This window comes from Tympanuchus pallidicinctus, unplaced genomic scaffold, assembly GCF_026119805.1.
Source record: "Tympanuchus pallidicinctus isolate F22 unplaced genomic scaffold, pur_lepc_1.0 scaffold5, whole genome shotgun sequence".
NCBI lineage: Eukaryota > Metazoa > Chordata > Aves > Galliformes > Phasianidae > Tympanuchus > Tympanuchus pallidicinctus.
This window is the reverse complement of record NW_026294769.1, coordinates 40,673,847-40,690,143: the sequence shown is the minus strand read 5'-3', so window position 1 is coordinate 40,690,143 and position 16,297 is coordinate 40,673,847. Positions and strand designations below refer to the sequence as shown.

The 16,297-nt window shown below is 48.2% G+C and overlaps 1 protein-coding gene across 6 annotated transcripts in view; it reads right to left on the bottom strand.

Moving 5' to 3' along the window:
• The window catches only part of CHD7 (chromodomain helicase DNA binding protein 7), a 127,306-nt gene extending 111,753 nt beyond the window's left edge, over nucleotides 1-15,553 (bottom strand). For 4 of the 6 annotated variants that reach the window (XM_052703392.1, XM_052703396.1, XM_052703397.1 and 1 more), the window contains exons 1-2: nucleotides 15,141-15,553; nucleotides 13,561-13,664 (exon numbers count right to left, since the gene is read on the bottom strand). The gene's annotated coding sequence lies outside the window, so the exon portion shown is untranslated. Of the gene's footprint in view, nucleotides 1-13,560; nucleotides 13,665-14,636; nucleotides 14,655-15,140 lie in introns of those variants that run through there. The other 2 variants (XM_052703393.1, XM_052703394.1) reach the window with 2 other exon arrangements.
• Nucleotides 15,554-16,297: the final 744 nt, after the last annotated feature.

Sequence of the window (16,297 nt, the reverse complement as noted above, 5' to 3'; positions counted from 1 at the left end):
AACTCTTACTGTTCCACCACGGCTTCAAGCACCAAAGGTTTTTATACAGAGTGGTACTGTAACATGTCACATACTATGATAAAACAGAGAGACCTCAGTGCTAAACAATTAAATACTATTCTACACTACTGGTTTTCACATAGGAAGCGAAGAAGAAGAAAAATCAAAGTTGTGGGTCCCATGATAACTGCAGCTAGATTATAAGGCTATTTTGTACTGCATATTTGGACAAATGCACCAATTTACAATTGATGGGGAATTGTCATCAAAGGACACAGTCACATACTTTGTCTCATTCTTAAATCCGTGGCATCCAGTTCAGGTTTCCATGCTACTCGTACAAGTCCGCAAGATAACTGATTTGCTGGCAAAACAGGTTATAAAAGCAATTTAAACCATACTTCTCTAACACTTCTCTGAAGTTATGGTGAAACATGCAGTGTTACACTGTAGCATTTTAACAAGATTATGGACTATTTCAGCATCCAACAAATCATATTACACTCACATTTGTCCACATCACATTTGACTTGACTATAGCACAACAGCTATTGCTAATGAAATTTATTAAATACATTTAAGCTTAGCATTTCTAAAAAGCAGCAACCACCAGAATATACTATTGGAGTGCTTGCTTTGGAAAAAAAAAAAAAAAAAAAATGAAAAATGAGGAAGCTTGGTAAGAGAACCAAAGTTGGACAAAATGGTTGCAAGTGACAGACAAAAAATAGAAAAAAAAAAAAGAGCAAAAAACATTCAAAGATGAACCAGAAGCTGGGAAATTAACACAAGAAATAACGTTCTTCATAAAGAGAGAATTAATAAATAGAAGAACCAGCAAGTAAAAATGTAAGCAAACAGCACATGCGCAAAAGGGTAAAGCAATAAAAGCTCATTTCACGCAGGCCACATACGTGAAGCCTCCTAGAAAACCCAGTGGGCTAACGCACACCATGATACAAAATAGTCTAAGAAAACAAAGGGCTTCTTCCATTCACTGCCACCAGAGAAGCTAAGGGAAGCTTTTCTTGGAATTTTTCCTTGCAGAAAGCCTCAAAGGTAGTTTTGGGTCAAGCTAAAGCAAACAGTAACAAGTTCCAAAAACAAGATGGTACTCAGCCAAGAGTTCTGACAAGCTCAAGGATAAAACAGCTTATCTATTCACCATACCATCGGTGTCAAACACTGCTTTCACGTCCTGAAAGGCAGTCACATATTTAGGCTGTTAAGAACCATAGGCCAGCAAGCCCAGCTTCTCAGTGGGGGGAGAATATGGAGAAGATACAAGAAGCAACTTCCTTGGGAATATGGATAAATACAGACCACAAGAACAATGTTGGTGCCTTGCTATAGAAAAGCCCTGTGCTATTAATATATACAAATTCTTTGAAGCAATTGATAAGAGGTCAAAGTCCGAGCTGACTTGTATGTTCAAAATACATCTCAACTTCTGACCAAAGGTCCTCCACCACAGGTTCTTAAATGACCACAACTGCAAAAGAGGGAAGGTGTGCATGTGGGTAAGCAGGCTGTTCTAAACAGAAGAAAAGCGTTAAGAAAGGTCAGCTGAGTGTTGTCAGGTCTATGACAAGACCCGTGTTGTTTAGCATGTACGTAAATGATCAACAGGAGATGAGCCTTAAAGTAACTTCGCTGGTAAAAGCAAAGAGTTCATGTTGCTAAAAGTGAAAATCAAAAGCAGGAAGTGGCTGATCATCATCATACCCAGCAAAGGTGAAATAAAATGGTGATGAGAGTCAGCGTGGGTAAACATAATGCAACACACCTGGAAAAAAGCAGCCTGACTGCTTCACGTACATCTTCCTGAGCTCTGGGCCCACTGCCTCACTCTCAAGGAGATTTGGGGGCTAGAAGAGATGGATCCAGGAAGACACCATCTGTCAACAGACTAAGCTGTACTCTATGAATTCTAGATGACTACGAGTAGTCCTGGAAAAATAAAAGTTAAAAACAAAGAAACAACTGCAGCAGAGATGATCACTGAAGTTGCTGCACAAGCCTGCGGAATACCCATATCCTCCTGCAGTTCCACTTCAGGAGTAAAATGACTGAAGGACCACAGTAGAGTGATAGGCACTGTGCCTCCAGCCCAGATAAAGGATAACTGAAGAGAGAACCAGAGAAAGCCTACAGAAGCACCAGCAGCACAGAGCAGGTAAGGAGGGAGCCATTGTTCCCTCTCCCTTAACAAGGAAACTAGAGAACATCAAACAAAACTAGCAGGTGGTAGGTTCAAAATAAAACAAATAAAAGGAAGCAGTTCTTCATACAATGTGTACTTAAGCTGCAGAATTCATTGCCGCAGTCCCAATGGAAGCTAAGAGTTTACATAGACTGAGAAAGGACAGGGTGAATTCATGCAAGAAAAATTCATTAAGTGTTACCCATCACTTTTTCCAAGGAAATTCTGAGCTGTGAAGTTGCAGAGGCTGAGGAGCTCACTCTGCTCCTGGACAGCCTCCACCAGGGCACTGCTAGGCAGGGCTGGGGATAATGCAGATCCTGGGGGCAGCCGTTCAGCCACTACAAAAGCAAGATTGTAACACAACTAACATAGCTCTTGAAAATATGCTACTTCGATAATGTGCAACTTTCAGTTTATCATTTTGCTTTCCTCATGCAAAGAAACTGTATTTCAGTGCCTGTTATCACTGCTGAAGTGTGATCACAGCACTTGGGAGCACAAAGCACGAATGAGACAAGGACACCCAAAATAATGAGTATCAGGCTGTGCTGAAACACTACCATTTCTTCTTTGCATTACGGACTATCCCAATAAGAAAAAAAAAAGTCTATAATCTGGTTTTATCCACTTTGGAGCACAGGTGTAGGAAAACACTGGATGAAGGGAGTAACAGAAGTGCTGGCAGTACTCAACAGTGCAGCACAAGCAGGGCTTCTCTGTATGCTACTCGATGGATCCTAAGTTTGGTTTCAGAATAAATCAAAGCCAAATTGTGTTACACATTGAAATTTCAGGAATACTGAACTTGCATTAAATATATTTTTTCACATCTGAAGAAGAAAAAGTTAAAACAACACAAAGTGCTAAAAAAATTAGAATGTTCATACTTTTTTCCTGTTTTAAACAGCAGCTGTAAGAGATAATATCAAGTCAAAGCACTGGCTTGAAGTTTTACTACCCTTATAAAAAGGTACTTAAAATAACTACAACATATTTAGGTTAAGCACTTAAAGGAATTACTGGAAGACTGAATTCAATCTTCAGCTCCAAGCCACCAGTCATTGTGCAACACCTTAGCTGCTGAAAACAAAACCTCTCTGTTACCTATTAAACAGGAACTGTGCTTATCATTCTAAACCTGGGACGTTGATTTTCCCCTCAAAAAGTGCAGAAGATGCAGCCGTGGCTGCAACAAGCCCTTAAGGGCTGTGCCTCTCCACAGTTTCCAGCCTTTGCCTCCGCAGGAAGGAGTGCAGCGGCGTGTGCCCCATACAGCATAACAAGCCTTCTGCTAAACCTCCACCCAACACAAGGCAGCACAAGCCAGTTGTTGATTTTTCCAAGGCTCATAACAATCAAGGGTTTCACGAGTATAGGAAAAGTGACTGTAAGCCCCATACTCAGATCACACCCAACACACAGCTGTTCAAAGAGATTGGTTGGTTCCTGTTTGGTTTAGTCAAGGTTTGACTTGAGATGGAAGAAAACCCTCACAGAAAATATGAGACAAAATGGCTAATAACATAGTGTGTGATAGAAACTATGCTCTTTCTACTTCTAAACTTCACAATGGGTTTCTAAAAGTGCTCATTAGAAGACGAACTCTGCTCTTAAGGATAGTCTTCACCTGCCTCACAAGAGCAGCATCAAGACAAAATTAATGCTGTGTAAATAACCACAATCACGTGATGAGAGCTGGTGTGAACACAGCAACTATTACCAAGCCCAGCATGGCAGACCTCAAAAGCCATCACTATGAGCCTGACATACCTTCTGGGAGCAGCACTGGAGTCCCTGGCTCACAAATGCCTGCTGAGCACACTAGCACTAAATGCAAGGGAAAAGAAGCCAACTGACCACCCCGAGGGGCAAGTGCTGAGCAGGTATGTTGTCTTGTAGCCTATTGATGTATACATTAAGCTAAGAGCATCAAATTCACTTATTAGAAATGAATATACTTATACCTAGAGCACAGCAGAACCATATCCTCAAAACTCCCCTAACTTTTAGCAAGTCCTGCACTGCTGCACAGACCATACATTAGTAACATCCATCCACTGTCAGCATCAGCGAGTAGGAAAATATCACCTCCTTCATTCTGGGGGCTTTTTGAGGCTACATGGTTTTTCAGTTCCTCTTAAGCACTTCCTGTAGCAATGCCCACCACTCCAGACACCTCCAAATTTAATCCACTGGAATAAGCAGCCTTTAAATTAAGGTGTTATAAGGTCATATAGCAAGCAAGATGATCGGATTAAAGAGGAAGCGGAGTTAAGTTAATACTGAGTCACTATTTTAAGTTCTGATTTCAGGACAACAGCATGATAGCTTTTCAAGTGTAACCCAGCCTTCAAGCAGGAAGGATAAGAACTTCCCTACTAAATATATATATATTTCTTTTTTAAATCTGAACATGAAATGCAGGACAAAAATTCATCAGACAGACAAGACCTGGTCCCTGAGACAGATGTTTTACAGCTGTGCTTTGGGCTTCCTAATGTCCATTAGAGCTAGCACATACAACTCCTAAAGTAAACAAGCTGCTTTTAGTAACTACAGCATTCGCTCTGAATACACACAACGTGAGTCAGAGCCACCACTCCTCAGAGCTTTCCCCAGAAGCAGTGTGCAACATCCTCAGGTCCCAACTTGCAAGTCCCCTATGCTGTTCTCCTGCCATCCCTGCAGCTCCTGAAAGGTCACTTTCAAATTTAAAATGTGCAAAAAGGATCCATCTACAAGGCACCACATTTCTTCCTATGGAGTAACACAGCAAGCATTCACCTTCCATTAAAGTACACACAGTCGTCTGTATTTCAAGAAAAATGGAAAGGAGAATCCACTCTTTCACCTGCGTGGTACATTCCTGTCATACAGCAGGCAGTTTACAAATAGAACTGCACAATAACCATGGCTCTGCAGAAGCGAGCAGCTTCTCCTGATGTATTCCTGCTGCTCTGAAAGTCACCCAAAATTGTTAGGAAGCCTGAGTATGAGTTCCTGAGACAGAGCTGCCGACTTTCTGTGATATGTCCGCTCCTACAGAGCGTCAAACACCCATCTGTCTCTCCAATGGGCAGCAGAAGCACTGTGAAACAAGTACCCAAACAGCATGCTATTTTACTTGCAATGTATCTTTCACCCACTTCAAACAACTAAGAGCAATGTGATTGCAATTAATCACATGTTCATTTCACTGTGGGAAAGCTTCAGAACCATCAGAACAACACAGTCTTTGCTATCTACGAAGACCAAGAAATCTCACACCACCTCAATCTAATGTAAGAATAATGCAGATACTTGGGATAAAGTTCCGAGTAATCAAACCCTCTGAGTTAAACATTGATTCGATACAATTTGGGACATACAATTTGGCTCTGGAGGTTTATGAACCTAACGGAGAACTTCAAGCTTACCACAGAGAATCACACCCACAAAAACAACACAAAATGAGGAGAACACATAGAACGATGCACTTTCTTGTGAATCAAGTGTTTTGAAGATGAAATACTCCAAATATGAGACCTCCACAAAGCCATTTACACCTCAGTAAATCTCCTCAGCTTTTGTTCTTCTACCTCAAAGGGAAAAATCAACTTCTGGACAGTAGTTTATTAATTCTAACAAACAGTTTAGAGCACGCAGTCCATACCATCGCTAGAATAAACAAATTTCAATATCAGATTGAACTCGAGCCAGCACATTTTCCTTTTGGTGTCCTTTGCTTCGCAAATGATTATTCCATCTCTGTTTCATCCAGGAAGGTTCCCAGGCAACTGATCCAATCCACTTGCTCACTGCCACCAAAATGAAAAGATGAAAAGGGCTTGTTGCTTTCCAAGCCACAGGCCCCCCTTGTCCTTAGTACCAGCTCTGGTGTTCATCAGATCCTTTTATGAGCCAGTTTGATTCATTACAACAGCAAACTACTCTCCATTTTCCCGGGTTATTTTTCTGCCATTTCAGTGAACTAAAGTGGTTCCCAGAAGGACCTGACAAGCACAGCTGCTTTAGAGCCAGGCGCCTGGGAAGAAGGGTGCAGGGGGACAAAGGCAGAGTGGAAACTTCTCCTGGCAGAACAATGTCCTGCTAAATTAGCTCACTGCGTTCCCCAACTCACATCCTGACTTATATGTGATTAGATGGACTGCGAGGCAACACTCAATACCTTCCAGCTGTCCTAAGAGCTACCAAATAATTTATTGTACAAGAACTATAATACGTACTCTCTATACAGATTTACATATAACACTACAGCAGAAAAAAAAAAAGTGCTCTCATAGAGATAAAAGATGAGGATGAGCATAACTCAGGTAGAAGAGAATAGGTGAAGAAAGCTGTGGAGATTCTACTTCAGTTTAAAAAAAAAAAAAGCCACTGGAAAGTGAGCACCAATCTCAAAAAGCCATCTGGCAAAGAAAAGCTACAAGAATTTCTGTTAAGGAGAAAACAGCGAGAACTTGGCCTTTTCTGCTGGGGCAGAACCCAAGCAGACCTGATGCAGAAGGCTGGCATCCCTGCTTCCTTAAATTCCTGAGGGAAAAAAAAGCCTTGAGGGAGGCAGTCCAGCCAACAAGGTGTTTCACCACGTGCCACCAGGTTTTCAGAGCAATGCTTTTTCCCTGTAGGTTGACTGATATCCTCCTTTCTGTGCCCATGCCACCTTACCCGAGTGGTGTACATTGCCACAGCACCCCAGCCCCAAAAGCCCAGCTGTGCCCCCAGCCCCACACCAAGCTCAGCAGGGACAAGGGCTTGGCCACTCCTTCCAGAGAGGCAGGTAGCCCGGTCTTCTTTCCTCAGAGACAGAGGGTGGTGAAAAGAGAAAAATGCCTCATGAATTGGGATTAGAACACTTGCTGTGGTAGGGGAGTTTCTTCTAAGAAGAAAAGTTGGAGCAGCACCTTCCATCTGCCATTTTTTAGGAGCTGAAGTGGTCGTTTTCAGTACCTCAAAGCCAAGCAGTCATTTGCTGGTGGCTGTAGGGAGAGCGAGGGTATGAGGCGTCCACTTATTTCCTTGAGGAGGAGTCGTTTCAGAACTCGGTCACCTTAAACATGCACTTCTTTAAATCTAACCATGATTAAGTGAAAAGGCACAAACCACTTCCCCCTTCCACTTTTCTTTTCTTAAGCTTCAATGCAACATCTCACACGCGTGACTTCTAAAACAGTCATCTTCTACACCAGTGATCAGAACCAGGCTGGGAACTGCTCCTGCACTGCCCTCAACCAACTCTGCCAAACAATTCTTTTTCCTTTTCTTTCTCTGCACGGCTGCCACAAAGCTCCAGTCCTGACTGAAATAGGCTAAGTGCAATCCCCAAGAGCTGCTTGAGGCTGACCATTGCTGCAGAACTGTAGTACAGCTGAAGGGCAAGTGAAGGTGATGCCAGTTTTCCAGTGACCTCTCTGAAGATACGATGGAAATGGGGAATTGCATCGCTGCCTGTTTTTACTTCTGTACGAATTAACGGCCCACAACAAAGCACACCTCTGCAGAGATCACTTCCCCCTTGCTTGAGGCTGAAGCCTGCTTGTTCACTTCCCCTCCCAAGAAAGGATGATGAAAGCAGGGATGAGTAAGGCTGCACCCCATTCACAGAGCTAAGCAAATGCAAAGTGTGGCAGACACCTCATAACAGCACCGATAAATACAGTGAATTACTTAGCAGGTCTTTCCCAGACTTACCTCCTCAGGCATGTAAGGAGCCCCTATTTAACTCACTTCCTGAATGACTCCTTCCTAAATCAAGAGATTAAATTGCTTGCTGTAAGCTCTCGGTTTAATTCTTCGTGTTTAGAACAACTCAAGGCAAGAATTACGCTGTAACAGGAGTCCCTTCACCGGAGTTCAAGGGACCTCTGTGCTCACGTAAGCGGTGGCTTGAATGGCACAGGGCCTGTGTTGAGGCCATCCTGACAAACCTCCCTGGGACCTCTACCAGAAATCCAGACCTGAACTGTTCCCAGGAGCTTGCAGCACAGCCCAAGCTCCCAGACCCACAATCACAGACAGGGACCTGTCCGCTTTCTATCTGGCAGCATCAACAAGTAGCCGCTGCCGACCCAAGGTAGCAGAACTCAGAGCACAGCCTCAAAAAGCCACAGGACTTGCACCTAGATGCATGCCAGGCGGTTCATCAGAACGTCTTACACCTTACTTCAACCTAATAACCACAGTTGTAGAGTGATTTCTGATCCCATATAAACACTATACATTCAAATACGAAAGTAAAAAAGACTCAAGTTATCAGGAACACCGGATTTCTGGACTTGAAAGATGCTCTCCTATCCAGCAATACATAGTTACAAGATTCTGAGAACTGGCACATCCCAACTACTAATTAAGATGCATCCCTGAAACTTACCAGTCTCTCACCTATGTGCAATGCCATCTCAGCCTTATCAGAGCAGTTTTCGAACATCTGTTAGCCTCACCATTACCCTCCTTTCTGTAATCCTCCTTCTATCGAGCATTAAAAACAAAGTCAGATATCCTTTCAGGTTGTCTTACTTCAGCTCTAAGATTAAATACTAAACTGCTGCTCTCTACAGTCCAAGCTGACAAGTAGCATTTCAGCCTTGGATTTCTATCTAAGCAGCTCTCTAAGCAAGGAATACGCTGATACAGTACGTCACCATCGGCACGGCCTCCCCGCTCACCAGCCCACACAAGTTGCCAGAGCTGAAATTCTGAACTGAGTTTCCTATTCCTATCCCGCAGGGGTTTGTTCCACATCCCGCCGGGATAGCACTGCCCCAAAACTTTCTCTGAGGAAAACCTTTTCTCCTCTTTCTCCTGACACTGAGCTCTAAACTTCTACAACTACAGATTTCTTGCTGTTTCTCTTCAGTTCTCTCTTGCAGAATGACCACTACTCCTTAGCATCTAGAACCTATGTTTTTTAGCAAATGCTGTTCACTCTCTAAACAATCAACCTACAGGCTTTTAGCAAATGCTGTTCACTCTCTGAACAATCAACCTACAGGCTTCCCATACAGAGATTCGGACAAAAACATGTCTTTACTAAGTCTTGACTTGATCCAGGTTTGGATCCACTTCACACCATCACAACCTCTGCACTCCAAACCTTCTGTGCAGCTCTGAGCAGCATCCAGACCCCTGTGCTCCTCCACACACCCCAGATTTCACCATCTGGATAGGGTTAATCTGTAGCTTTGGAGTTAGACAGAACAGGTGAGAGGACTAGGCTTCTCGCCCACACATATCCCACATCACGGAGCAAGAAGAACACACCTTACAGCTGTTTGTTAACTACTGAACAATGCAAGAAAACAGTTTCCACAAACACAGAAGCTGAAGTGACAGAACTACATGGGGCTCAGAGCAGCTCCCCAATTCCTTACATACTGGCAGCAGCATCCTCTGCACTGCGGGCAAAGAGCAGCCCTATTAGAGCTGAAATGCTGTTTATTCTGCAATGTGTCCTAATAATCTGAGGCTAGCAAGGAAAACACAACCCTGCTAAGCAAACAAAGAGCAACATCAATTGGAAAGAAGATTAAAAAGGAGGTAGGAAAGATGCAGGCTGAAAACGTCTGTGGGAAAGCTGGGAATGAACAGGGGGAAGAAAGAGTAAGAAATAACGTTTATATTTCAGAGCAAGACTGCCTTTCCCACTTAAAAGAAATGATGCTTTGTACATCTGATGCGCACCTCCACAAAGCGTTTTAGAAGGGAGGCTGACCTGGTAGACAGAGATCAGGACAAACTGCAGGGTGGGCCTGCAAAAATCACAACGAAGAAATTCTGAAGCCAGAGACCTGAAGTTGAAGTTACAGCAGCAAGCAGAAAGCTCAAGCGAAGAGCTTAAGTGACTCAAAGTCATTAAAATTAAGGTGCTTCTAAAACCATTTGGTGCAGAACCTTCCAAGCACGGCAGGCAAAGTCACCATGGTGCAATGACCAAGGGGAGCCCAAGCAGAACAACCCCTAGGATCAGACCTGGAGACGTGAAATTTAATTTTCCTCCCAGAACCATCAGGAAAAAGGCAGACATGTTGGCTGCAACGACTTTTTCCACCAAGCTGATTCCCCAGGTTATTTATTCCCTCTGCTCCCCTCGAGGCCCTCTCATCACAGCAGCTGCCCATGGCACAGGTAGGTTATAGGCAGCGTGGTGGAAGCCCAGCAGCACCACACCCCATCACTATCTAGGTCACCACAGAGCCCTGTGCCACGCCAGCCAGGTCTCCAAGTTAGCTCTTATACGCCAGGAAGCTCGCAACGTCACGCGCTATGGCACCAGGCTAACGCGGCGGCTTACATGATAATTAGCAATCTTCTCATGAGTTTAACTTTTAGATTAGGATGGTTTCATTGAGCAATGTCAATTCCTGCTCTTCAGGCTGGAGCTGCCACAGCAGCAGGATGCACGGAGCAGCGGTCGCTGCACAGGAGGGCCCAGCAGCACAGAGCAGGCCGGCCTCCTCTGAGGTGCGTGTTTACATCTCTGAAAAGTCACAGAATTGGAAGCTAGCAGCTAATCAGCTTTTGTATACTTAAGAATATCCTTAAGAGCTTTGTTGTCATATTCAGGCGCTCGGAATGTGTCCTTTAGGTCACAGAGGCTTTTTTTTTTTTCCTTCTAACATGTCTTCCAACTGTCTTCCAAGTATTTTTAACGCTGAACTATGGGGTGGTATTTCCACAGCCACTGGCTTCAGCAAAGCCATGGAGAACAGGACCCAGAGATGGGAAGGAACCAGCGGGGGGGAACTCTGTCAGCATCCCAGCAGAATCCCAATAACAACACGGGATGTTTCTGCACACCATGCCTTATTCTGTGCTCTGAAAGAGTTCTAAAATAATAATAATAACTGCATTGGAGTTTTCCTTTGCCTTTTCATTCATACACAAACAATACCCCAGACTTCCCTCCATCAAAGCCCAGCAGGCTGTAACTGAGCAAACAAGCTGTTTGCATAAATAGGGAATGATGGGAAGGGAGAAAGTTAACGTCTGTCCTAACTAAGCTAAATCAGTGCAGTCCATTAATATAATAACTTTTCTACCAGAAAAGTGAGATCTAAAGTTCCTTCTGTGCACAAAAGACTCCTTTGTAAAAAAAAAAAAAAAAAAAAAAAAAAAGATGGTTTACCAAAATTTGCTATTTTCTCATGCAGACAAGAAACTTAAAAATAAGATACAGGTATTTATTATGCTTATGGGCACCAGCAAGCCAGACCCCAACCCAGGTGCTCAGCAACCTGCTTACCGCAGACACACAAAGAGGTCAGGATTAGGGGAACAGGGAGCTCCAGGCAGGTGCCAGCAGCCTTGTCTGAATAACACCAGGTTCCCCATGGCCAACACCACCCAGCAGGTTCTTAAGGCTTTCCAACCAAGAATATCAAAATAGGATGAAGAGGAAACAAAGGGTGGAGATACGACACACAAATTAAGGTGACACACTTGTTTATTTCTGCCTGCTTCCTTCCCAGCTACTTTTCCCCCCTCCTCCCAGCTGAGCGACCTTTACGCACCACGCCATACACTGCAAACCAAACAACCAAGCAGCCAGATGCTCCAGGATGCTCGGGATATGGCAATATGCAGAGCCTCAGCACAAGGTTTTAAGCAGCACTGGAAAACCTGCAAAGTTCCTGCAACTTGGGCCTCGCACCTCAGCAGAAAAAAAAAAAGAAAAGAAAATCACTTATAGATGTTCATTTTGTCCTTGCTTTAAAGCCATGCTGCTCTCTGGCACCAAGGACCACCTCCAGATACAGGGCTAAGTTCTGGTGCAGCACCTGGGCAAAGCTTCTCCCACCTTGGGCTTGTGCCACCCTCATTGGCAATCCGCTCATTCCACATGTCACCAAGCCCTAATATCATCTGAACGTTAATGAGAAATACCACAGGCATAAATCAAAAACTTCTCAGTGCCCAACAGTAAACAGCTCTCCAAAACAGCCCCAGCTGAGCTCTCTGCAGAGCTGGAACTCTGTGATGCTCCTGGGACCTGGACCTCCCCAGAGTCCACACTGACCACATTCAAAGAAGAGTGGCTACAGCACCCACCTCCCACCAGCGTGCCAAGTTCTGAGTGCAGGGTGCTGCTGTGTCCCCTTCCGGATGATATTTTTACAGCACCGCATCCTTAAAAATTATTGTTTTCCCCATAAGAGCTGAGCGATCTTCAGTCATGATCACAAATTCCCTTAATTACAGAAGAGGTGATGAAACCATCGTAGACCTCTATCTGAGAAGTTTGAAAAGTCCAGCCAGAATTGACAAGAATAACAGAAATATCATTACGCTGCTAAATATTTAGTGAGATATTTGGTCCAATACGATTATCCAATTAGTATCAGGGAAGCACTAATTCAGTTAAACTCACAGTCACAAGCATTTAACACTCTGTCGTGCAGCTTTCAAAATTATCCTTTATCTATTTCTTATTGAAAGAAATAAGCTTGAAAATCCTGGAAATAAGCACATCAGGTAAAGAGAAGAGCGGGACAGATGCCGTGCCAAGCTCTGGCATTCTACAGTGCTCCCACAGGGGAAATTTTGTTTTGTGCAACTGTTCCAAACTTCCAATGGTGCCCAATACTGAACACAATGATTTTTCCCAAGCAGTTGTGGGTTTCTCCTAGAGAAGTGCCCACGGACCCCACACACCCATAACCCCAGCAATGGGGAACAGGCAGTGCTCCCACTTCCAGCAGCCAGAGATGGGCAAGTGTTGAGCACGTCATTGTTCTCATCACCTGTTACGGTCCCCAGAAACAAACCGTGAACGTTCTCCAGACCCCATCTGATGTTAGAAAGCATCATGAGAATTTTTCCACTGCTGTTACGGAGGCAGAGCCCACAGAAGCAGCCCCCTGACAACGCGAGCACTGCCAAGTCTGTCGGCAACCCCGGTGCCTAGCAGGGGCTGTAAGCATAGCACCACGATTTTTTGTTCTTTCTTTCTTCCCAAATTAAAAAAAAAAAAAAAAAAGCACACAAAAAAAAAAAAAATGCACTGGAAACTTTTGGGACAGAGCAGAAGAGCTGGGAGCTGGGAAGTTGCTCCCTGTTCAGTGCCTGGCAATGGAGGGGGCTCTGCAGGCGCGCCCCCAGCACCCGGCCACATTTAGCTTTCAGCCTTTTTATTATCACTGTCAATGAATGGGCCCCAGTCAAATTAAAGCTGCCATTTTAGGTTAAAGACTGGAGAGCCTCTGTTGTGCAACAGCAAGACAAAAACACTCCGAGCGACAGATGCGGCATTCTCATTGGGAAAAGACGGATTTCAACTTTCATTTAAAAAAAAAATAAAAAATAAAAATAATAATTACGGATCATGCTTTTAGTATGAATTATATATTGATACTCACACATTACCGCAAACTAACGGGATTTATAATTGGGGGAAATCAGCTCCCCGTGCTGCTAAGGTCATAGTCATTAAGATTTTTTTGCCGTCGTTAGAATGGATGATCTGTGAGGAAATGAACAGAAACATGTTTTGTTCAACTTGTTTGTGCCTCGCCAGTCCCGTATAGCACGAGAGAGAAAAAAATAAAGGGGGGGGGGTTGGGGGAGGGAAAGGGGGGAGGCGAACACATTCTCCCGAAAGCCATCTTCTGTATAAACACAGCCCCGCCGCCACGGGAGCAACAAAAACCGGGGCGCACATCGGCACGGAAACAAAGTTACCGCGCTGAGGTTACGCCGATATTCCCCGAGCCGGGAACCCGCGGAAGGGCGAGCGGCCGCGGATGGAAAATGGCCCTTTTCGGGAGACGGAGGGCACGCTCGGCTCTTTCCCAAACGAAAACAAAGGCGGAAAGTGGGCAAGTGCGGGGCGAGTTGCGCGGCGCATCCAGCGGCCCCGCGGCGGTGCCGAGGGAACTCCCCGGGCGCTGCTACTTTTCTTTTGTCCATTGTCTGTTTAAAAAAAAACTCCTTCGGACCGGGGGCGAGAGTGACCGAGCCGGGAAGGAAAAAAAATAAATAACAACAACAGTAAAAAATAAACAAAGGGAAAAAAAATAAAATAAAAAATAAGAGGAGGGGGGAAAAGGTCGGGGGGAGGGGGAGAGAGTCCCAGCGTGGGAGCGCGTCCACTTCCCTTAGGCTACCGGGCCGCACGCCCGCGGTGGAATGATGGCTGCTCGCTGCCTGCACGGACGGACACACGGACGGACGCGCGCCCCGTCCGCTTCCCACTTCCAGGCGCACGCAGCCGCTCCGCCGCCGCCGCCTCAGAACGGCCGTGCGGCGGCTCCCGGCGGGGCGGCGGCAGTGCCGCTGCGTGCGCTCTCCCCGCGCTCCCCACCGCCCCCGTTCCCCGACCCCACAGCGCGGCCTCCGGTAACCCCCCCTCCACCCACCCCCGAGCCCTGCGCTCCTTTCTTTCCCGCCGCCCCCCCCGCTGCCCGCCTGCCACCGGAGCAGGACAATCGCGCACCGGCACCGCGTGCTCCTTCCTCCTCCTCCTCCTCCTCCCTCCGCCCGCCTTCCTGCCTCCCTCCGCTGGGGGCTGAGCCCCATGTGCGGGGCCGAGCCGGGCCGGGCCGGGCCAGGGCAGCGCCCTCACTTTGTTACAGCGCTTCCCGTGCCGTCGGCAGCGTGGTCAAGCACGGAGGAGGGGGGCGGGGGGGGGGCGCTCCCGCCGCCCCCACCGAGCACTTTGCGCTCAACTTTTCCCGCAAACTTAACGAGAGGAACCGGGGCGACGGGGTGGGGGGGTTGGGGGGGAGAGAAAGGGGAAGGGGCGCCGCCGCTCCGGCTCCCCGCTGCCCTCCCCTCCCCCGAGGCGGCCGCAGCACAACAAAAAGCCATTTACACCGGGGGAAGCGCCCCGCTGGGACCCCCCCCCGGCCCCGCCCGCGGCCGCGCGGCGTCCCCCTACCCACCCCCGGCCCCGCTGCCGCTCCGCGCCCTCCCGCCCGCCCCCTCCCCGGGCACTCACCGGGGCCGACGCGGGGCCGTCGGGGGCCGGCGCCCCCCGCTCGCTGCTCGCTGCCCTCCGCCGAGGGCCGGGCGGGAGGGGGGCACCCGGCGCGGAGTTGGTGCCGCCGGCCGGGGGGGGCGCGGAGCTCACACACGCACACGGAGTTGCTCGCTCGCCCCGGGGCCGGGCTAAGAGGGGAGGAGGGGGCTCCTCGACCGGGGCGGGAGGGAGAGGGGAGGGAGAGAGGAAGGGTCAGCGCGGGGTTCGGGCAGTTTCGGTCTCTCCGCCGGGTCCCGGCTCCGCTCCGCTCCTTTGTGTAATTTCACTCGATTCAAGTTTAATCCGATAGTTCCCGAGCGAGCGAGCGAGCGCGCCCGCAGGAGCCGAGCCGAGCGAGACACCAGCCAGCCAGGCGGCTGCCGCGGCCGCCCCCTCCTCCTCCTCCTCCTTCTTCCCCTCCCTCCGCCACCACAAGGCGCGCCCCCGACACCGCCCCCTCCCCGGGGGCGAGCGCGGCCACGCGCTCCGCCCCACTGCGACGTCACGGCCCCGCCCGGCATAATTTATGCAACAAAAAAAAAAAAAAAAAAAGGAAAAGGAAAAGAAAAGAAAAGAAAAGGAAAAGAAAAGAAAAAAAAAGAAGAAGAAGCGGCGGCGGTGGTGGCGATGGCGGTGGCGAGCCGGCCCAGCGCGGGGGAGGGGCGCGGGGTCACTAACCGGCCCCCGGCCTCGGCCCCGGAAGCGCGGCGGGAGGCGGCAGGGCGCGGAGCGGAGCGGAGCGGCGTCCCCCATGCAAATGCCCCGGGCGCTCCGCCCTGTCCGCCGCCGAGGCCGAGAAGAACGGCCCGCAGCCCCGCGGGTTCAGCTCCGCGTCCCGGGACGCCCCCGCGACCGCTCGGGGCCGGGCCCGGAGACGGGAGCGACGTCGCGCGGCATCCCTCGGACCGGCCCCGGGGTCGTCCCCCGCTGTTTTCCGCGGAGCCGGGGCCTCCCGCCGCGCCCGGCGGACTTTGTCCCGGCGGCCATCGGGCGCTGCCCGCGAGGCCCGGCCTCGCCTCGTGGGCACGGCGGCGGGCGGAGGGCTCCGCGCGGTGCGGGGCGGTGTGCGCGGAACGGGCTCCGTGCGGGGGAACCGCGCAAATCCCGTCAGAGCGCGGGCACCGGCAGCGCGCAGT